Here is a 24,146-nt window from a genome sequence, read left to right as displayed (position 1 = left end):
AGTTTGCAACCGCTTCAAAAATAACAATCGACAATTGTAATTTACACGTACTGCCCAAGTGGGCTACAGCAATTCCCAATTTAAAATTTCAAAGGAACAAGGTTTTCCAGATAATTTGCCAAGTACAGAACAATCAAGTCATATTATAATGAACAGCACCTAATCCTGCCCAAGTGGGCGTGACTTCCTCAACATCATTTCCACTCTCCTGAACAGTTAAGTATGGTAAACTGTATTATGTTGTCTCAGTGTTTCATCAAAAAGTCAGACAAAGGGGGGAATGTTGTAGTCCAGTCAAGATCCAAATATATAAAGGAAGGTTTGAGACAACTTTCCGATACTACCACCTACTGCAGAAGTAATCGAATGGAGTATGAGAACTCCGTGAAAGCATATAACATTCAGCTCTCACATTGGAAAGACATAGGGGTAATTGAAGAGGAGGAATTTAATTTTTTACACTGCAAATTCCCTAAACTGCCTGCCTTGTATCTTTAACCGAAGATACATAAGAGTATGGAAAATCCACCTGGCAGACCAATTATTTCATCTAACGGCAGTTGCCTAGAAAATACCTCAAAATATGTAGATCATTTTTTACAGAATGCAGTTCAGAATCTCCGGTCCTATGTAAGAGATTCAGGTGATTTTTTCAGACAACTTGCAACTATCGAATGGGAGGAGAGTTTTTCGCTTCTGTCACTTGAATAAGTGTAAACTGGTATTAGAAAGACACATTCCAACTACCGTATGTTGATGAGCACGGTAGTCTGTTGTTCATGTTATGGTGTCACATGTTTGTTTATTTAAACCAATAACATGCACACAACTTGACTCGTGAGCAAGGGAAGTTTCCCGAAACGTGTCGAGTTAATTTTCTTTTGCCAGGCACGGAATAAAATCCTTTTGATGCAACTTGAGTTCGTGCTTTTTCATACTGCCTTGGATGAGAGGATTAAAGTGTGGATTTTGGGATTGATATATATATATATATATATATATTCACTGAAAAAACCATAGGTTATAGACCATATATAGTTAGGAATTTGCATTTACAAAACCTTGAAAATTCACTGAAAAAAACATAGGTTAGAGACCATATATAGTTAGCTGGACATTTTATTGACATAAAACCAATGAAATTCCATATATAGTTAGTTGCACTAACTATATATCGCGCACCCGCAATCCACTGCTGATGATGTCACATATTACATCATTCATGACATGGTCAGTGACACCACTGATGACATCACTGATGACATCTCAAATGACATCACTGATGACAGAATGGCTTTAACTTAAACGAGGGCGAGATCTATTGCATTTTAAATGCTTGTTTACTTTGGTTCTATCAAGAAGGCATTCAGATGTGTCACACATTTGCCATAAATTCTGAATGTTAGCACTCTAGTTGCTCATTAGATCACTGTAGTAAAGCTAGTGCTCACCAGGGAAGTCTGCTGCTAATCATGGTTTGCAGCCATTTTCCCGCATTTTTTATCCCGCAGACTTTCAGTCCACATACCATTATCCCGCAAGGTCATTGACCTCGCATACCATTATCCCGCATTTTTTCAAAACGCATGTGCATTTATCGCGCATGCCTTTACAAAGAATTACGTTTTAAAGGCATGTATGGTAAATGCATTTCCATTGTGAAAACCACGATGACGAGAGAGGTAAGTGGGTTTGTGTTAATTTTTTCGTGGGTTAGTGATTGTGTAGTGTAGTGTAGTGTTGTGTAGTGTAGTGTTGTGTTAGTGTAGTGTAGAGTTGTGGTGGTTGTTTAGTGTAGGGTCATGCTGGGGGTAGTGTTTTAGGGTTTAGGGTTGTGTTGTAGTGTTTGCGTAGTGTAGGGTCATGCTGGGGGTAGTGTTTTAGGTTTTAGGGTAGTGTTGTAGTGTTTGCGTAGTGTAGGGTCATGCTGGGGGTAGTATTTTAGGGTTTAGGGTTGTGTTGTAGTGTTTGCGTAGTGTAGGGTCATGCTGGGGCTAGTGTTTTAGGGTTTAGGGTAGTGTTGTAGTGTTTGCGTAGTGTAGGGTCATGCTGGGCGTAGTGTTTTAGGGTTTAGGATAGTGTTGTAGTGTTTGCGTAGTGTAGGGTCATGCTGGGGGTAGTGTTTTAGGGTTTTGGGTAGTGTTGTAGTGTTTGCGTAGTGTAGGGTCATGCTGGGGTGTAGTATTTCAGGGTTTAGGGTAGTGTTGTAGTGTTTGCGTAGTGTAGGGTCATGCTGGGGGTAGTGTTTTAGGGTTTTGGGTAGTGTTGTAGTGTTTGCGTAGTGTAGGGTCATGCTGGGGGTAGTGTTTTAGGGTTTTGGGTAGTGTTGTAGTGTTTTAGGGTTTTGGGTAGTGTTGTAGTGTTTGCGTAGTGTAGGGTCATGCTGGGGTGTAGTGTTTTAGGGTTTTGGGTAGTGTTGTAGTGTTTGCGTAGTGTAGGGTCATGCTGGGGGTAGTGTTTTAGGGTTTTGGGTAGTGTTGTAGTGTTTGCGTAGTGTAGGGTCATGCTGGGGGTAGTGTTTTAGGGTTTTGGGTAGTGTTGTAGTGTTTGCGTAGTGTAGGGTCATGCTGGGGGGTAGTGTTTTAGGGTTTTGGGTAGTGTTGTAGTGTTTGCGTAGTGTAGGGTCATGCTGGGGGTAGTGTTTTAGGGTTTTGGGTAGTGTTGTAGTGTTTGCGTAGTGTAGGGTCATGCTGGGGGTAGTGTTTTAGGGTTTAGGGTAGTGTTGTAGTGTTTGGGTAGTGTAGGGTCATGCTGGGGGTAGTGTTTTAGGGTTTAGGGTAGTGTTGTAGTGTTTGCGTAGTGTAGGGTCATGCTGGGGTTTAGTGTTTTAGGGTTTTGGGTAGTGTTGTAGTGTTTGCGTAGTGTAGGGTCATGCTGGGGGTAGTGTTTTAGGGTTTAGGGTAGTGTTGTAGTGTTTGCGTAGTGTAGGGTCATGCTGGGGTGTAGTGTTTTAGGGTTTTGGGTAGTGTTGTAGTGTTTGCGTAGTGTAGGGTCATGCTGGGGGTAGTGTTTTAGGGTTTAGGGTAGTGTTGTAGTGTTTGCGTAGTGTAGGGTCATGCTGGGGGTAGTGTTTTAGGGTTTAGGGTTGTGTTGTAGTGTTTGCGTAGTGTAGGGTCATGCTGGGGGTAGTGTTTTAGGGTTTAGAGTTGTGTTGTAGTGTTTGCGTAGTGTAGGGTCATGCTGGGGGTAGTGTTTTAGGGTTTAGGGTAGTGTTGTAGTGTTTGCGTAGTGTAGGGTCATGCTGGGGTGTAGTGTTTTAGGATTTTGGGTAGTGTTGTAGTGTTTGCGTAGTGTAGGGTCATGCTGGGGGTAGTGTTTTAGGGTTTAGGGTAGTGTTGTAGTGTTTGTGTAGTGTAGGGTCATGCTGGGGTAGTGTTTTAGGGTTTAGGGTAGTGTTGTACTGTTTGTGTAGTGTAGGGTCATGCTGGGGGTAGTGTTTTAGGGTTTAGGGTAGTTTAGTTGTTTAGTGTATGTTAAAGGCATTGTCGTTCTAAAAGTTTTCGTTATTTTAATTTGCGGCCTAATAGTACATGCGGGATTTTTTTTGCGGACTGATGGTATGCGGGATTTCGTCATATATTCGCTAATCATACTTTCTATGGCAAAATGAACCCCCTCATTTTGTTCCTTTTTAAATTATATGTTTTAAGAGTTACCACTTTATTCCAATCAAGATGGCTTCAGGTGTGCCATACCTTTGTAATAAGTAGGACTGTTAGCACTCTAGTTGTTCTTTAGAACACTCTGGGACATTCTGTCATTGGGCTATAGTTGGGCTACATCTGGCTGATATTTGGGCTACATTTGTTTTTTTTTGTCTCTGGTGGCCATCTTTGGGCTACATTGGGCTACATTGGGCTACATTGGGCTACATTTGGGCTCCAACATATATATAGCCCAATGTAGCCCAATATATATTTTTCAAAGTTAATTTTCGTAAAAACCACTGGAGCCTATATCTTGAGACATAGCAAAGGCACATCGGGCTACCAGTCCCTACAATCTTGCCAAGTTTGGTGTAAATCCATTCAGCCGTTCAGGCTAAAAGTGAGGCCAACCGCCCTATGGAAAATTGCATAGGAAAAACACGTTTTGGGACCCCCCTTTTTTCTCGGCCCCCCCTTGACGAAACCCCCCCCAAATTTTCAGGGGCTGCTCAGAAACAAAATGTTCCATTTTCCTGACAATTTCAGCCAATTCTGTTTTCAAACGCCAAAGTTATTCGACATAGAATTTTCAAAAATCCCATAGGAAAAAAATCCTAACTATATATACCTACTGGCTATCGCCAGTAGGTAATATATATATTGCTTTGATTCCTCTCATCTCCACAAGTGTAGACAGAAGTCACGGCACCACAGCAGCAGGTACAGTTAAGTTATGTAATTGTTATTTAAAACACCATGTGCAATTACAAAAAAACGGCCTACGCGTTTTGACTATACTTATATATACATATACATACATATACATATATATATATATATATATATATATATATATATAATTATTCTCAAACACATCAGAGCAGTGAAAAACAAAGACCAAACATTTGCCACTGCAAAGCACTTACTCATATGCCAAGCAGGAAATTGGCAAAATATGTCCTTTTTTGGCATTGATTCGGTAGAGAGCAATGAAAGAATGGGCGACCAGAAAAAGAGACTCAGGCAGCTGGAATCCAAAAATATTATTAGACTCTGAACAAAGTATCCAAAAGGGATGAACGTTGATAAAGAACCGTACGATCATCTCTAAAAACTTTAAAAACATAACATCTTCACTAGTTGAATGAAAGAGACCCCACCAAATAAACTGTGCCTCAACAAAGATGAAAATAATTTTCAAATTGGTAAAAATTATTATGCAGTTGGAACAATTATTTATAGCCGGGTAATACCATCCGTTCAAACCACGATTTAAACAGACATGATGACCTTGGGTACCATACCCATAAATATATGACCCAGCCGAGAACTTTTGTGAAAAGATAAACTGATTATTATTTCACATGCTTAAAACTTTTGGTTATCATGCATAATATAACTGTATTGATGAAAGTTGAACAAAAGATACCAGTACCTACTGAATGTAAGAAAAAACCCTTTGGTGTCACAGACTGGGCTCTGTTAATAAATTATAATAACTAGTCATTCCAGAGTGCGGCGTCTTTTGTTTAAAAAATTGACTCTTGGCGGTTGGTTTGGCCCAACGCCGGCTCCCGCTGCTGAGCAATCCGGCTCCGAAACCACATTGCCAGGAAAAAAATATATATATATATATATATATATATATATATACACATATTTATATATATATACACATATATATTTACATGGCTGTTGTTTGGTAATGGAAAATAAAGAGACTATACCAGCACCAAATTGATGGTCCTTGCTCCAGTTCTTGCGGAATATCAGCAAGCGGTGGGTGAAGTAATATATATATATATATATATATATATATATATATATATCACAGCTCAAAACATCCACAAACGATCAGTTTGTATAGAAAGCAGCACACGCAGGGGGTAGTTCCTCAAAAGATTTTAATGGGGAACCTCACAGCATACGACGCGTTTCGCCAGAGGGCTTCGTCAAGTTATGCAAAGAGCCGAGGCGCTCAACTTGTTTTTAAACCAACAATCTTGCATCCGCATTAGTAATGAAAATCATAGAAGGACTAAATTCATGGCAACAAATGAGTCGGCCATCTTTGGATGGTGAGTCGTAACATTTGTACAGTCACATACATATAATGAAAACAATCGTTTCTAAATGTATATACACTATTTACATGAAGCCCGACATAAATATACTGGGAATAACATGAAATATCAGATTTACTCAAAGAAAAAGAATTAAGTTGGGACCTTGAACATTCCAATATATCTGACAAATTAACCATCATCAATTTAACTAATAAAGTACTTACTACTGAAGAACATTCCATCCTTCAACTAGGTTTATCCTTTTGTCCCCAAAGAAATTTCGAATTTGCTCAGACTCGGATAGACCTTTTTAAGTTCACGCGAAAGTTGAAATTATATAAATTTTTCAAATTGAAACCGCACATAGAGAGCACAGTGTTTAGTAGTGAGAACACTGGTGAAAGTCTTAGATGCCGAGATTTGAGGGGTCTTCAGGCCATGGAGAGCCTTGATCGAGAGATCAACTCGGATCAGGGAGAAGAAATTACAAACACCCAGATACTGGCTGCCTCCCATATTCGACAAAAAGGTGGATGCAGTGATTTCAAACCCGCATCTACTTTTATGCCCATCATGAGTACTGATGCCATCGATATATTCTCAGATGCTGTTTTGAGAGACCTCACCAGACTACGCAAGGTGAAACAACACACTTTGTCCAATGACAATTTCACCAATAAACAGAAGATTGCTCTAAATAATTTGTGCTCAGACTCAGGCTTGGTCTGTAAACCCTCAGACAAGGGGGGAAATATTGTGCTTTTGACTGCTGAACAATATGAGAATGAGGCTAAACGACTTCTTGGTGATATTGAAACCTACACCAAGGTGGGTGAGATTGACTACAACAGAAGTGTGGGTGAGTACCACGACATGATAGCTAAATGGTACAACAACAACATGCTCAGCACAGATGAATATTTGTTTCTGCGTTGCCTTAGCCCTGTTATCCCCACCTTTTACTACCTTCCCAAGGTACACAAAGACATATGCAATCCACCGGGAAGGCCCATAGTCGCCTCCAACGGCAGTCTCACTGAAAACCTTTCCATTTATGTGGACACGTTCCTCTCCCCCTTGGTCATGTCATTGCCTTCGTATCTTAGAGATACTAAACATTTTTTGACTCTTATCAACACCATTGTTTGGAAAGAGACTTACTGCATGATGGTACTGGACATCGCCAGTTTATACACATGTATATCACATGAGGATGGTTTAAGATCTATGGCGAGCTTTCTAGATACACGTCCTATCCGTTATTATGAACACAATAAGATGTTGCTTGATTTTATGAGTTTCAGTCTGAAAAATAACATTTTTCTTTTCAGCAACCAGCTCTATAGGCAGATCTCAGGAGTCGCCATGGGAGCTTGCTCGGCTCCCAGTTTTGCCAACCTTTTTGTAGGTAGATGGGAAGAACAGGCCACCTGGAAACTAACCAACCCGGAGTGGAAGAATAGAATTATAGGATGGCATCGTTATATTGACGACTTATTCATCATCCTTGATAGTCCCGTAGAATCTGCAAATGTGTTCATAGACGTGTTTAACAATAATGATATGAACTTAAAATTCACAGGGCATATCAGTAGGAGCTCAGTCAATTACTTAGATCTGACAGTATACATAGATGACAAGGGAATGGTGCAAACTAAATTATTCAGAAAAGAGACGGCAGGTAACTCTACCCTCTTCGCCACCAGTAGCCACCCACGCCAATTGGTCGAAAGTATACCGTACGGGGAACTTTTGAGGCTTAGGCGTAATAATTCCAATCCTGATGATTTTAAGAAGGCAGCGGCTGCTAGTCTTCAAAGATTCAGGATAAGGGGTTACAGTGAAAAAGTGTTAACTAGTGCTTTTGACCGAGCCAACAAGATGCAGAGGAAAGCGCTGTTGGAACCGAAAAAAACTGTCAAAACCAAAAATGGGGCATTTCGCCTCATTACCACTTTTTCCAGGAATGCTGGGCAAATTAAAAAGATACTTAAAAAGAACTGGAATATTCTCATGTCAGACAATACCATCAAAGCTGAGTTACCCAGCAATCCTCTTGTGACGTTCAGGAAGGCCAGATCACTCAGAGACCAGCTGGTCTCTAGTCATTATATTGCTCCTGAGAAGAAATCGAAACTTCCTGTTCTGAATGGCTTCTATCCGTGTGGCCGGTGCAAGGCCTGTAAACATAGCAAGCGGACGCTTGCTTATAAAGTTCCAGGTCTCTCTACGCCCAAAAAGATAATGAAGTTCCTTACGTGCTCTACTGCATATGTAATCTATTGTCTCACCTGCCCTTGTGGCTTAAACTATATTGGAAGTACCACCAATGCGGTTAAATTAAGAATACTAGAGCACAGCGTGCAATAGCCAAAAAAGATGTCACATACCCCGTAGCGAGGCACTTCGAGAAAAAACATAAGAGTAACAGGGATCTGTTAACTTACATCTGTATCGATAGTGTAGCAGCTAGCATCAGGGGTGGCGATCGTCTTCAAAAACTTCGGAGACTGGAGTCTAGATATATTATTGATTTGCAGAGTAAGCACCCAAATGGCCTCAATATGCATGAAGAACTTTCAGTTCATTTGGGTTAATTTTGTTCGTTTATTCTGCGATTTATTTGTATCAGGGACATTTTATTAGGCATAAACAGTATTCTTATTAGGTCTCTTCCCATGTCAGTATTTCTGGTTTTAGATATTTGTATTGTAAAATTTTATTCAGTATTCGTGTGTGCATCCCCATGTCACCTAATTTCTTTTCACAGGAGTAGCAGTTGATACAAAGCCCATTGTGGGCATTATATTTATAAATTTGCCATCTGGCATGTTTTTGTAGAATGTATTGACAACCATGGTGAGCTTCACAATTATATTATTGCAGGAAGCTTTATTTCGGTTACATCTATGCCAGCAGATGTGAACGTTGGCCTTTTGTATTGCCTGGTACTTTTATCACTGCTCACCTGTGTTTCTTTGGTATGCCCATCCAGGGCGTTTATGTGCATTGAAGGATTATTGTACTATTGTACTATTGTGCCCATCCATGGGCTAGATATTTCATGTTATTCCCAGTATATTTATGTTGGGCTTCATGTAAATAGTGTATATACATTTAGAAACGATTGTTTTCATTATATGTATGTGACTGTACAAATGTTACGACTCACCATCCAAAGATGGCCGACTCATTTGTTGCCATGAATTTAGTCCTTCTATGATTTTCATTACTAATGCGGATGCAAGATTGTTGGTTTAAAAACAAGTTGAGCGCCTCGGCTCTTTGCATAACTTGACGAAGCCCTCTGGCGAAACGCGTCGTATGCTGTGAGGTTCCCCATTAAAATCTTTTGAGGAACTACCCCCTGCGTGTGCTGCTTTCTATACAATATGATCGTTTGTGGATGTTTTGAGCTGTGATTCACATAACGGGCACACCCCCGTTTTTGGCGTGCACCCGCTCACGCGTGCAGCTAGTTGGTGTTTGGAGCTAGACATATATATATATATATTCACTGAAAAAACCATAGGTTATAGACCATATATAGTTAGGAATTTGCATTTACAAAACCTTGAAAATTCACTGAAAAAACCATAGGTTAGAGACCATATATAGTTAGCTGGACATTTTATTGACATAAAACCAATGAAATTCCATATATAGTTAGTTGCACTAACTATATATCGCGCACCCGCAATCCACTGCTGATGATGTCACATATTACATCATTCATGACATGGTCAGTGACATCACTGATGACATCACTGATGACATCTCAAATGACATCACTGATGACATCACTGATGACATCTCAAATGACATCACTGATGACATCATCGAGTGTCTGTGTGTTTTTGTAAAGTTTAAATATGTTTTACATATTGAAGAATGAGTGGATGTATGGAAGACTGAGTGTGTGTGTGGCTGGCTGGGAGGTGTGTGACTCTGTGCATATCAATGTGTACTTGTATCAGTGATTGTATAAGAGAGTAAGTATGTGTTAGTATATGTGTGAAAAGTATGGTGTTCTGTGTTTAACTGTATAGATGAGGAAATCGAAGTGTGATTGATTCTTCACAGGACTGACTAGGTGTATGAGTGCATATGATAGTGTTGTAATAATGAGTGACTGTATGTATGAGTGATTGTATGGGTGAATGAGTGAATGTGTGTGTAGACGTAGGAATCAGTGAGTGCGTATGTAGTAACTGGTATTGGTGTGTCATGATGTCATCAGTGATGTCATTTGAGATGTCATCAGTGATGTCATTTGAGATGTCATCAGTGATGTCATCAGTGATGTCACTGAAGTATGGTGTTCTGTGTTTAACTGTATAGATGAGGAAATGGAAGTGTGATTGATTCTTTACAGGACTGACTAGGTGTGTGAGTAACTCCATGGATGAGTGGCAGTGTGTGAGTGTCTGCATAGGTGTATGAGTGAATATGATAGTGTTGTAATAATGAGTGACTGTATGTATGAGTGATTGTATGGGTGAATGAGTGAATGTGTGTGTAGACGTAGGAATCAGTGAGTGCGTATGTAGTAACTGGTATTGGTGTGTCATGATGTCATCAGTGATGTCATTTGAGATGTCATCAGTGATGTCATCAGTGATGTCATTTGAGATGTCATCAGTGATGTCATCAGTGATGTCACTGACCATGTCATGAATGATGTAATATGTGACATCATCAGCAGTGGATTGCGGGTGCGCGATATATAGTTAGTGCAACTAACTATATATGGAATTTCATTGGTTTTATGTCAATAAAATGTCCAGCTAACTATATATGGTCTCTAACCTATGGTTTTTTCAGTGAATTTTCAAGGTTTTGTAAATGCAAATTCCTAACTATATATGGTCTATAACCTATGGTTTTTTCTGTGAATTTCATTGGTTTTTTAAAAGCTAATATCTATAGCTGTAAAATATATTCTTTATTACGTGACGTATCACGTAGCCACGTGAGACGCCTCATGACGCGTCGCATAACCGTGACGTATCGGCTCTGCAGCGCAAACAAAACCAGTAACGTAAGCGTGCCGGAGCACGCTTACAGATATATATTTTTTTTTTAACCTTAATTAGACAAAATCCACATGTGCACATATCTTGAGGCCTTGCAAAGGCACATCAAACAAACAGTCCCTACAATGTTGCCAAGTTTGCTGGAAATCTATTCCCTTAATTTTTTTTTTACTGTTTCTCTTGGTTTTCCCCTTGTTACGCTTACCGGGACGCTACCCGGTACGCGAACCGGACGCTCCAAAAACACAAGATGGCGGACTCCCGTTACGCTGCCGGTTAGCTGCCCGGTTCGCGTACCGGGAAGCGCCTCTACCGCGAAAAATCGCGGGGGACTTTAATATCCCCCTCATCAATCCTAGGGGGTCAGGAGGGGTTTACCTTGCCCCCTTTCCTTCATTTCCCCCTTCTTTTTTCACCACATCTTGTCTCTCGAACCTACCGAGAGACAAGATGGCGGCCGCTCCGGACTGTTTACAATGTTGACAGCTACGCTGCCGGTTAGCTGCCCGGTTAGCTGCCCGGTGAGCTGCCCGGTGAGCTGCCCGGTTCGCGTACCGGGACGCGCCTCTACGGCGTAAAATCGCAAAAAAATTTTTTTTTTATTTTTTGCCCCGCGGGGTACTTTAATATCCCCCTCATCAATCCTAGGGGGTCAGGAGTGGTCTACCTTGCCCCCTTTCCTTCATTTCCCCCTTCGTTTTTCACCACATCTTGTCTCTCGATCGTACCGAGAGACAAGATGGCGGCCGCTCCGGACTGTTTAGAATGTTGACAGACACCGGAGAGCCAATCAGCTTCGCTTCGTGAAGTTCCGTTACGCGTCAGGTACGCGAACCGGGGCGCTAACCGGAGTGCTGTCACAGATATATATATTTTTTTAAACGTTAATTTCTCAAAATCCACTGGAGCACATATATTGAGACATAGCAAAGGCACGTCGGGCAAACCATATCTACAATTTTGCCAAGTTTCATGTAAATCTATTCAGCCGTTCGAGCTAAAAATGAGTCCAACCGCCCTATGGAAAAATGAATGGGAAAAACGCGTTTTGGGACCCCCCTTTTTTCTCGGCCCCCCCTTGACAAAACCCCCCCAAATTTTCAGGGGCTGCTCAGAAACAAAATGTGCCATTTTCCTGAAAATATCAGCCAATTCCGTCCACAAACGCCAAAGTTATTAGACATAGAATTTTCAGAAATCCCATAGAGAAAAAATCCTAACTATATATACCCACTGGCTATCGCCAGTAGGTAATATACATATATAAACATATATAATCTGCATATCTATATAAATATAAATGCATGCATACATATACATATATGCATACATATGCATGTTATTTACATGAAAGTTTTAAAAACACTAATAAAAGCAAAGCTAAAAAGCCACCTCATTACAAACAGAATGGCTTTAACTTAAACGAGGGCGAGATCTATTGCATTTTCAATGCTTGTTTACTTTGGTTCTATCAAGAAGGCATTCAGATGTGTCACACATTTGCCATAAATTCTGAATGTTAGCACTCTAGTTGCTCATTAGATCACTGTAGTAAAGCTAGTGCTCACCAGGGAAGTCTGCTGCTAATCATGGTTTGCAGCCATTTTCCCGCATTTTTATCCCGCAGACTTTCAGTCCGCATACCATTATCCCGCAAGGTCATTGACCTCGCATACCATTATCCCGCATTTTTTCAAAACGCATGTGCATTTATCGCGCATGCCTTTACAAAGAATTACGTTTTAAAGGCATGTATGGTAAATGCATTTGCGTTGTGAAAACCACGATGACGAGAGAGGTAAGTGGGTTTGTGTTAATTTTTTCGTGGGTTAGTGATTGTGTAGTGTAGTGTAGTGTTGTGTAGTGTAGTGTTGTGTTAGTGTAGTGTAGAGTTGTGGTGGTTGTTTAGTGTAGGGTCATGCTGGGGGTAGTGTTTTAGGGTTTAGGGTTGTGTTGTAGTGTTTGCGTAGTGTAGGGTCATGCTGGGGGTAGTGTTTTAGGGTTTAGGGTAGTGTTGTAGTGTTTGCGTAGTGTAGGGTCATGCTGGGGCTAGTGTTTTAGGGTTTAGGGTAGTGTTGTAGTGTTTGCGTAGTGTAGGGTCATGCTGGGCGTAGTGTTTTAGGGTTTAGGATAGTGTTGAAGTGTTTGCGTAGTGTAGGGTCATGCTGGGGGTAGTGTTTTAGGGTTTTGGGTAGTGTTGTAGTGTTTGCGTAGTGTAGGGTCATGCTGGGGTGTGGTATTTTAGGGTTTAGGGTAGTTTGCGTAGTGTAGGGTCATGCTGGGGGTAGTGTTTTAGGGTTTTGGGTAGTGTTGTAGTGTTTGCGTAGTGTAGGGTCATGCTGGGGTGTAGTGTTTTAGGGTTTTGGGTAGTGTTGTAGTGTTTGCTAGTGTAGGGTCATGCTGGGGGTAGTGTTTTAGGGTTTTGGGTAGTGTTGTAGTGTTTGCGTAGTGTAGGGTCATGCTGGGGGTAGTGTTTTAGGGTTTAGGGTAGTGTTGTAGTGCTTGCGTAGTGTAGGGTCATGCTGGGGGTAGTGTTTTAGGGTTTAGGGTAGTGTTGTAGTGTTTGCGTAGTATAGGGTCATGCTGGGGGTAGTGTTTTAGGGTTTAGGGTAGTGTTGTAGTGTTTGCGTAGTGTAGGGTCATGCTGGGGGTAGTGTTTTAGGGTTTTGGGTAGTGTTGTAGTGTTTGCGTAGTGTAGGGTCATGCTGGGGTGTAGTGTTTTAGGGTTTTGGGTAGTGTTGTAGTGTTTGCGTAGTGTAGGGTCATGCTGGAGTGTAGTGTTTTAGGGTTTTGGGTAGTGTTGTAGTGTTTGCGTAGTGTAGGGTCATGCTGGGGGTAGTGTTTTAGGGTTTTGGGTAGTGTTGTAGTGTTTGCGTAGTGTAGGGTCATGCTGGGGGTAGTGTTTTAGGGTTTTGGGTAGTGTTGTAGTGTTTGCGTAGTGTAGGGTCGTGCTGGGGGGTAGTGTTTTAGGGTTTTGGGTAGTGTTGTAGTGTTTGCGTAGTGTAGGGTCGTGCTGGGGGTAGTGTTTTAGGGTTTTGGGTAGTGTTGTAGTGTTTGCGTAGTGTAGGGTCATGCTGGGGGTAGTGTTTTAGGGTTTAGGGTAGTGTTGTAGTGTTTGCGTAGTGTAGGGTCATGCTGGGGGTAGTGTTTTAGGGTTTAGGGTAGTGTTGTAGTGTTTGCGTAGTGTAGGGTCATGCTGGGGGTAGTGTTTTAGGGTTTAGGGTAGTGTTGTAGTGTTTGCGTAGTGTAGGGTCATGCTGGGGGTAGTGTTTTAGGGTTTAGGGTAGTGTTGTAGTGTTTGCGTAGTGTAGGGTCATGCTGGGGTGTAGTGTTTTAGGGTTTTGGGTAGTATTGTAGTGTTTGCGTAGTGTAGGGTCATGCTGGGGGTAGTGTTTTAGGGTTTAGGGTAGTGTTGTAGTGTTTGCGTAGTGTAGGGTCATGCTGGGGTGTAGTGTTTTAGGGTTTTGGGTAGTGTTGTAGTGTTTGCGTAGTGTAGGGCCATGCTGGGGGTAGTGTTTTAGGGTTTAGGGTAGTGTTGTAGTGTTTGCGTAGTGTAGGGTCATGCTGGGGGTAGTGTTTTAGGGTTTAGGGTAGTGTTGTAGTGTTTGCGTAGTGTAGGGTCATGCTGGGGTGTAGTGTTTTAGGGTTTTGGGTAGTGTTGTAGTGTTTGCGTAGTGTAGGGTCATGCTGGGGGTAGTGTTTTAGGGTTTAGGGTAGTGTTGTAGTGTTTGTGTAGTGTAGGGTCATGCTGGGGGTAGTGTTTTAGGGTTTAGGGTAGTGTTGTACTGTTTGTGTAGTGTAGGGTCATGCTGGGGGTAGTGTTTTAGGGTTTAGGGTAATTTAGTTGTTTAGTGTATGCTAAAGGCATATTCGTTCTAAAAGTTTTCGTTATTTTAATTTGCGGCCTAATAGTACATGCGGGATTTTTTTTGCGGACTGATGGTATGCGGGATTTCGTCATATATTCGCTAATCATACTTTCTATGGCAAAATGAACCCCCTCATTTTGTTCCTTTTTAAATTAAATGTTTTAAGAGTTACCACTTTATTCCAATCAAGATGGCTTCAGGTGTGCCATACCTTTGTAATAAGTAGGACTGTTAGCACTCTAGTTGTTCTTTAGAACACTCTGGGACATTCTGTCATTGGGCTATAGTTGGGCTACATCTGGCTGATATTTGGGCTACATTTGTTTTTTTTGTCTCTGGTGGCCATCTTTGGGCTACATTGGGCTACATTGGGCTACATTGGGCTACATTTGGGCTCCAACATATATATAGCCCAATGTAGCCCAATATATATTTTTCAAAGTTAATTTTCGTAAAAACCACTGGAGCCTATATCTTGAGACATAGCAAAGGCACATCGGGCTACCAGTCCCTACAATTTTGCCAAGTTTGGTGTAAATCCATTCAGCCGTTCAGGCTAAAAGTGAGGCCAACCACCCTATGGAAAATTGCATGGGAAAAACACGTTTTGGGACCCCCCTTTTTTCTCGGCCCCCCCTTGACGAAACCCCCCCAAATTTTCAGGGGCTGCTCAGAAACAAAACGTTCCATTTTCCTGAAAATTTCAGCCAATTCTGTCCTCAAACGCCAAAGTTATTCGACATAGAATTTTCAAAAATCCCATAGGAAAAAAATCCTAACTATATATACCTACTGGCTATCGCCAGTAGGTAATATATATATATATATATACATATATATATATGATAAGGAACTTCGTCCGCACACCATCCAAATGAAGATCCTTATTTGGCACACAAGGAAAAAACAGCTGCTCCAAAGTAGCAATTTGTATTGGGTATTTAATCTGGCAAAAGAAACAGGCGTGTTTCGTTTCCACCCATTTTTTTCATTGATCAACATTTATACTACATCACACAGGACGCGTTTCAGTAAACATAAACAAAATACTGCTATAGTGGATTACTCTAATCCCTCCTCAGTTCAAAATGCTATAACTTTACCCATATGATTTCCCTCATCTTGACAATTAAACTTTGTATGCAGTGTCAACTCGACATTGCCGTACTTTCACAATTACGATCTCGTAACTTTGTACTAGTTCATTCTGTGGAAATGTAATAAAAAAAAATCTTTGCTCAATCTGAGTGTTCTTTACAATGTTTGTTGCATGTGGTATATACATTACTGCACGCATCATGAATACATTGTTAATATGGGGCTTTGTAATCTCAACTGAGTGTAGTACCCGACTTTTTGATTTGTCACGTTCCATACTGTGTTCTTTATGTATGTTTTGCAGTGACCATACGCTATTTCACCCCAAGGGTGTTTTCATCAAAGTCTCTGAGTATCTTCGTTAAGTAAGGGGTATAGAACCTAAATCCAAAAATCCCAATTGGACAATTGCACACTCAACTTTTGTATTGTATGCATTGGGTGTATTCCATGCCTAAAAATGTGTGTTTTTTTAGGCATGGAATAACTTCCATGTTTTCTGTGAATGTACATGTACTGACTGATATTATATTTGTTGGATATGATGAGCATGGATGTTTGAAAACTCGATGTGTATGTGTACTGGTTTTTAGAGTGATCCCATATGGCGGCAATGGCCATAAAACTTTTATTGCACAATAGACATCATATTTTAATATCTTTATTTCTTTATGCTGGGTATTTTCTAATAATGCATGTATTTGCATTGCATGGATTAACAGTGGCTAACTAATAATTCAGATCATCGTTCAATGCTTTGTGAACTACAAAAAATGGAACAGGAGTAAGTTAATAGATTTTTCAGGGTTTAATAAGTCTGGAATTCTCCTTTGGAAATCGGCTTGTTAGTTTTTATTTGTCATCGATTTGTCCTCGATATAGAACAACATTTTCCCTCCTAAATGTGTAAAACCATGTTGCTGGAGGCAAGAGACTTCCGATCCTGGCTACTTTACTGCTCTGTGAAAGCGAAATGTTTTTCACTTTCAAATTACTTCGTTTTCTGCGTCTTATCATGGTATTGAACGTTACTGAACGGAAATTCCTGAAATGCACAATGCCTCCCAATGTCAGCTGCTTCTAGTTCATTCTATGCGCCTGCAGCATCAACGCCTTAGGTACAAGTACTAAATCCACAGTTCAGTGACCAGATGGGGAACAATGGTTCTGCGGGTGTGTGACGCACCATGGCCTTAAAGAAGACTGGCATCAAAGGCATGAAAACCCAGCACCCCTCAGATTTTATAGCCTGTGACACCTGCGCTTCACATGACTTCCGGGAGCTTTTCAGAGGGACATTAGGACTCATCTGGCGTCGGGAGGCAGGAAATGTTGTGCTGAACGGGTTCCTTTGTCAGCCAGCATATCGTTTGCACTGGGAATAGACACCTGTGTTCTAGCCTTTGTTATTTATGACGTAGCTCATTAGAATTAATTCAAAGCATCATTTAGAATGAGGGTTTGGTGCTGCCCAAGTGGCACATCTGCTGGAAAGCTAGACACGCTATTTGTTTCCCATTGTCTGAGAAAAACTGGCATTGAAGAGCTTTACAATTACTACGCACTGGGTCAGGCAGTGTGATTTAGGAATACATGCTTGCCTCAGGGAACATTTATGGACACATTCCAAAACTTGTTTACGCACAGACAGGAAGACAAGTGCCTCAATGCAAGTCAACAGCACTATAGCATTCGGTGTGGGACTGCATCACTAGAGTATTGAACAGCCTATGAAAAAAACTGTGTAGTACTTCCTAATTGAGGAGACATAACATCCCTTCTCTCCCAGGTATCTAGTCACCAGGCATCCTTCTCCAGAGTTTTCCATTTAAAAAACTGTTTGCACCATCCGTTTAACAGCAAGTCCCCTTCCCCGCCCTCTGTCCCAGGCCCCTGGGTATAGGAGCATTGGACATGGCAACAACACCAATATACTCCCATTTGTCAGGTAGAGGGGAAATAATGAATAAACAGGGACATCGTTGGCATCACTTAATCTCTGTGCACTTAAAAACAAAAAAATAGCCTGACCTTGTGTAATGTAACTAACGTTCATGTAATGCGCTCCAACACCCTTGGGTCGCCTAGAGGCCCATAGGAATTAATGGGAATTGTATGCACAATTTGGAGGTACCAAATAGGTACTAGCAAATTGCGCATGAAATTTCAAGGGTGCCAAAAGGACACCCTGATCCACCCCTAAAATTGCAATTTCAACACATGTTGCACATACACATGCCCCAAGCACATGTATGTGTGAAACAAAGAACTTAGAAAAATGCACTTTTGTGCATTTTACTAAGTTCTTGCAATTTACCATCAACTTTGATGGTAATTTACGTTTCTTAATTACGGATTCGTAATTGTTTTTTGGTTGTTGCATTGCATTTAGGGAATCACAATTTGCGATTCCCTAAATGCAAACGCAATTTCGGTAATCACAATTTTAGCGATTACTTAAATAGCAATTTTTGCATTTTGGATGATGCATCCCAAATGCATAAATTGCGGTCAAAAGGGGCAGATTTGCAGTTTACAATGTTGCATGTGCGCCAAAGTCCTTGGTCAGCTTATAGAGACATGGCGAACAGTAGAGTTGCTGCAATAGTGAAACTGCAGCAACCACCACTGCGTGTGGATGCAAGACCCTCATGTGCAGCTAGAATTAAACTTAGCCTGCAGTCTGACTTTGGTATTAGTCTGTCCCCGTTCCAGGAGTGTGAGCAAGTGTTATGTTTTGCGTAACTAACTTGTCAGAGTGCTTGAGTGGAAAGCCTTTCAGCAGATGGGTGTCACTGCATGCAGCTTTGACTACCGTCATGATGTCAATGTCTAATCTCGTACTAGAACGAGTTATTGCAGTGACTGCAGCAGTTTGCACTGGTGCTTTTGTGGCTTCTGCCAATTAACTCCCAGCAATGTGTACGCAAACACGCTGATGACTCATTGTCAGTGTCATCAATTATTGCAGTGACTGCAGCAGTTCGCTCTGTTGCTTTTGCGGATTCAGCCAATAAATTCCGGGCAATGTGTATGCCAACACACAGATGACTCAATGTGTGGATTACATGAGTCGGTTGCAAGCATTCTTTTCAGCTTTGCCACCTGTTCCCAAAGCATCTTGTGCTTTATTGTGCACACTTTTGAATCTCTTTATCCTTTCTGGTTCCAGTAATGTAAATATTCATTATAAGACTGGATGTAGTAATCCAAATCACACACTATGAGTGTGGGGAATCCAGGATCCCTATTCTACAGTGTCAGTATTAGAGCCCATATTTCAGCCAAGTGCGCAATGCAGTCACCAAGTGACTGCATGTTTGGTAACAGCATATAGTGGTGATACCTAAGTCTGTTAACATAAATTGTAATGACTGTTCTAATTCCAGTATCCCATTTACAATTACCCCAACGACGAACCCAACTAGCAATTATTAGGACAGAAGATTGAAGTTTGTCACATGGAACGTGGATGGGCTCGCAAACAAAATATGGAATATCGACTGGATTTATACTAAGTCTGCTTCTGATATTATATACATGCAAGACACCTGCTGTACGAACCCTGTATATGTAAAAGGGGTTTCTTCATGTTTTTTAGAAGCAAAAGCATCACAAGCTGGGCGGGCAAAATGGGGTTCCTGAATCTTGTTTATTATAGAATGATGGTGACTGTTAAGAAGACCTCAATTAGTGGGCCCATACTCTCAATTATTGTGGCTGAAGAAAAAGGGGATAAAAGATCTGGTTGTACTAAACGTTTATAATTATGCTTTCAACACTACATGTAGTAAGGTGGCAATAGCACTTGACCATAGTCTGGAAGTCGTTTTAAGCTCCATTCATATGAATTTTATATTAATATGGGCAGGTGATTTTAATATACAGCACTCTGCACTATCTGCTGCCCAGGAATGTGGCCGCACCGATCAGGATGTGGTGAGATACAACCACTTTTGCCACAATGAGAATGGAGAAACTTTGATTTCTATTATTCCAAATGTGATTTACAGCTATTGAGGGGTGACTGCGACACTAATGGGGAGCTAGTTCCATCATTTATTGGGAGAAACTCGGCTAAAACCTTCGACCATGTATTCATATCTGCACAGGCTAATGCTATGTGTGGTACACCTATTACCGTACCGGCGGTCCTAAGTGACCAAAACCTAATTGTATTACCATTCTATTCCTGCGGTAAGAGGTATGACTTATTTCCTACAGTCAATAGCATTACCCCAAGAAGGACTAATGATATAAGAATTAAGTGGGAAGGTATTGATCCTAGCAGTATTTTACGGAAAAGAGCAGTGACTAATTTCAGGCAGATTGATTATTGCCTCCAGGAAACTGTTGTATCAAATATGTTAGTCAAATTTTTTTTATCATACGTCAACAATTATAATCATATTATTAGCTCTATAAAATTATTCCTGACTTTCTATCCAACTACATCAAGGCAAGGTTGGAAAAATGTGTGTATGAGCAATCTATCTTGACCCCGGTACGGTTTGACTTAAGGAAGCAGTTGGGAACTGTCGAACAATGTGTTAATCTTGAGCTTTTAATCTATAAATACACCAGGGCTAAGGCGAATGCCTAATACCTATGTTTTCCTGATCTAAGTAGGGCTTTTGATTTGGTTGACCACAATTTACTCTGGGCAACACTGATTTCCTTAGGTGCACTTAAGCCAACTGTTGGGTTTCTCGCACGCTTCTATGAAAACCTATCTTGACAAGTTTGTTTTGGCCCCCAAGTGCAATGAACAAACAGGTTCAAAGTGGGGTGTGGAATTCATCAGGGTTGTGTGCTAGCCCTACTACTATTTTCACTTTTTTTAATGGGGTGGATACTCACCTACAGTCTCTAAGGCTGACACCCCTCAGGCTGCGGAATTGCCAATACCAGTGCTGCTATATGCTGATGATGCAGTACATTTAGCAAGAACACCGGCATTTATGGCCTCCATGAAAATGGTCATTAATAAAGTTAAAACATTCACCATGGTCTGCGACCCAATGTGGAAGGCATGTAGAACCTTTTTGTTGATAACACATAGTTTAAGTAAATTATTTCTGTTATCTGGGGATTTCATTTGCAGGCGATGGCAAATAGACACCTCATGCATTGAACACCAGAGCTAAAATGAGTAGGGTCTCTCTGGGGATTTTCAAGTTTTCCTCTAAATTGGGCAGTCGACCCATTAAGGAAATGATTGCTATATATAAAACAAAGAGAATGACCACAGCCTCTTATGGGGCAGGACTCTGGGGTCTTGCTAATGGTTGTGCTCTGCAAGTTGAAGAAAACAGATTTTTAAAACAGCTTTTATGTCTACCATCTTCTGCTTTAAATACATTTTTACACAATGAGGTAAGCCTGCAGTTCATAGAGGACCACTTTTTGGTGAGACCTCTGTTACTATGGGTTTCACTATGGGCAAAGGAAGACACTAGCTTCGCCAGAACTATTATCCTGGACTGCTTGGCCTTGAATAATATAAATTATTCCTTGGCTTGTCTATATTAATTCTCTTTTTGGTAGTTTGTTTAATCTTTCAATTTGGTCAGATTCTACCCAGATTATATCATTAACTAAGAGTAGGATTAAGTACATCTTCCTACAATAAGGTTGGACAAGCGTGGGGTAGACAATTGTAAACAAAATCGTCAGTAGTCTTCTACAAGTCCCTGGAGCAGGAGGATGGGGGTTATGAATACTTACTTCATATGTCAAATATGCAGCACAGATTTGTGCTGCTAAGATTGAGATGTGACATCATACATGATATAGTTGCCTTTCCTAACATGAATACTTGCCCCCCTGATATGATCTTCCCTGCGATGGGCAAAGTAAGCAAAGCACACTGCATGGTTTATTGTTCTGTAAATGTTATCAGAATTTTAAGTCTTTTTATTTGAAACCTATGTTTGTTGCTCAGAATATTAGATCACATAAAGCAGCTATGAAATTCCTGTAGACACTGAGCGACCCTTCTCTGTGTTATAATGTTGCTCTTTTTATATTGAATGCTATTTATTTAAAATAAAACATATTGAAATATTTAGCCAAACAGAGCACTACACACTTTTCGTTGTTTCATAGATTTTTTCTGGACTTAAGTTGTTTTACCTAAATTATAAGTGTGGGCGCAAAAAACGTTCCGCTCGCGGAATTTGGGAATTTTTGGCAATTTCGCGATCCACGAATCTCGCAAAATTGCCCAAAAATGCGCTCGCGTGCAGATTTTTCTGCACATGCCCGAGTTGAAGCCCAAATAATCAGCCCTAACAACTAGTGAGCACGGTCTAGGCTAGGCAGGTGTGCTTCCTCCCTATATCTACTGCCTACAATTAGATGTAATCCTTGATGGAGGTCTTTGCATCCACAAGTTACTCGAGCGCAATCCCCGTGTACTTCCTGTGACCAGGAGGCTGCTTTCTTCTCATCTGCTGCTCTGATTGGTCTCTGACCCTTTATAAACAAGAGGCATGTGAACTCGCATAGAAGCCCTACCCGTTTGGCCCCGCCACACACACACTAGGGTATGCAACGTCTACCCGCCCTTTCCTCACTATGATGGGCAGCTCACTCGAGGGACCTCGGCGCCTTTCGGGCGCAGTGGCAAAGTTACAGACACACTTGGTCACTGGAGACAACTCTTCTGGCCCTTTACGCAGCTGTAGTGTAGCAAAAGTACTATACATTTACCCAACGAGGTAGCACTTTCTGATTAGCCAGTAGAAAGTACTCCAGCTGAGTAGAGGTATGGCACAACACGGTGGCATCTTCATGGATAAATATGCAGGCAGGATTCATTATGGCACGATGCTCCGGTCACAAAAATTAAACCTCAACAGGAAGCACTTACAGATATAAGCAGGTGCCCGAGTTGAAGCTCAAATTCAGTCGCGCATTATAATCAGCCCAAACAACTAGTGAGCACGGTCCAAGTGTGCTTCCTCCCCATATCTACCGCCTACAATTAGATGTAATCCTTGATGGAGGTCTTTGCATCCACGAGTTTCTTCAGCACAATCCCCGTGTACTTCCAGTGACCAGGAGGCTGCTTTCTTCTCATCTGCTGCTCTGATCGGTCTCTGACCCTTTATAAACAAGAGGCATGTGAACTCGCATAGAAGCCCCGCCCGTTTGGCCCCGCCACACAAACACTAGGGTATGCAACATCTTCCCGTCCTTTCTTCACTATGATGGACAGCTCACTCGAGGGACCTCGGCACCTTTCGACGAGGTGGCAAAGTTACGGACACACGTGGTCACTTTGTTTGTGCAAATCCGCGAGTTTGCGGATTTTCCCGCGAACTTGCAGATTTTTTTGCCATTTTGCGCGAATTCGCGGACCGCGAATCCGCAAAATTCGCCCACACTTACTAAATTGAGGTTTGTTGCATAGAATATTAGATCATAAAATGCAAGTATGACATTTTAGGTGACTCTAACTGTATCTTTTATATGTTATAATGCGTAATAAGGTAGTGACGGAATTACAGTACTGTGTGTTTATGTATTGTATAAAATTGAGTTTTTATATGATATGGCAGTGGGACATTATTTATTGTATTTATATGCATGTGTTAATACTTATGCATTTTTACGGCTGTTTTTCTTAGCCGTATAAAATGTCATGAATAGAATTGACTGCTTGCAGGTTTTCTCAGTAAGGAATTCTCCATCTGCAGGGGCCCCTTAACGATAGTGCACACTGATGAATATTGGTGCTTAGTCCCTACTACAGGCTGCGCAGAGCCGTCAGTTTACATGATGCAAACATACTGTCCTTGATGCATGATTTCATTAGGAAGAGGATATTCTTGTTCATATTGCAGAAATGCTTGTGTTTGCAGTGAGTCAAATATGTAGTCTACATCTGTTGCAGTGAGTGAGTGCAATGCTTTTCCGTTTTGAGAGCTTGCTTTTGTGATGGCCTCTAAGGTCGACACCGGGGTCACAGCAATAATTTATTTTCCCTGAGCCAGTGCTCTCTCCCTCACCACAGCAGTCTATACCTCTGTCAATATTTTTTCTGTTGGGGCAAAACGCATTTCAGCCTTAATACATACATGTGATTTATATGCAATCGGTAAATGGTCACCTTCATTAAATGTCACGTAGGTGTACCATGATGCCCCCTCAATTTCCATGGATCAACAGGTTTGTCGTGTTAACACATATCTGTGTTTTTAAGCCAGCATGTCATTTTGTACTAGAGTATTTTGTGTGTGTGCTCAGTGGTCCAGTGTGTGCTTTAGAAATGTGGTCAAATCAAGTTGTAGAATGGTTTAGCCTATTCTACGTAATCTGGAATGTAAATTCTGCCAAACTGTAGGAATCCCAATATAGATTATAACCTCTGCAATATTTCTGGAGGCTGTAGAAGTGCAGGCTTCTCTAAGAACTCGACAACTT

This window comes from Lissotriton helveticus, chromosome 5_1, assembly GCF_964261635.1.
Source record: "Lissotriton helveticus chromosome 5_1, aLisHel1.1, whole genome shotgun sequence".
Taxonomy (NCBI): domain Eukaryota; kingdom Metazoa; phylum Chordata; class Amphibia; order Caudata; family Salamandridae; genus Lissotriton; species Lissotriton helveticus.
The sequence above is the reverse complement of the archived record's forward strand: the minus strand, read 5'-3'. Positions refer to the sequence as shown.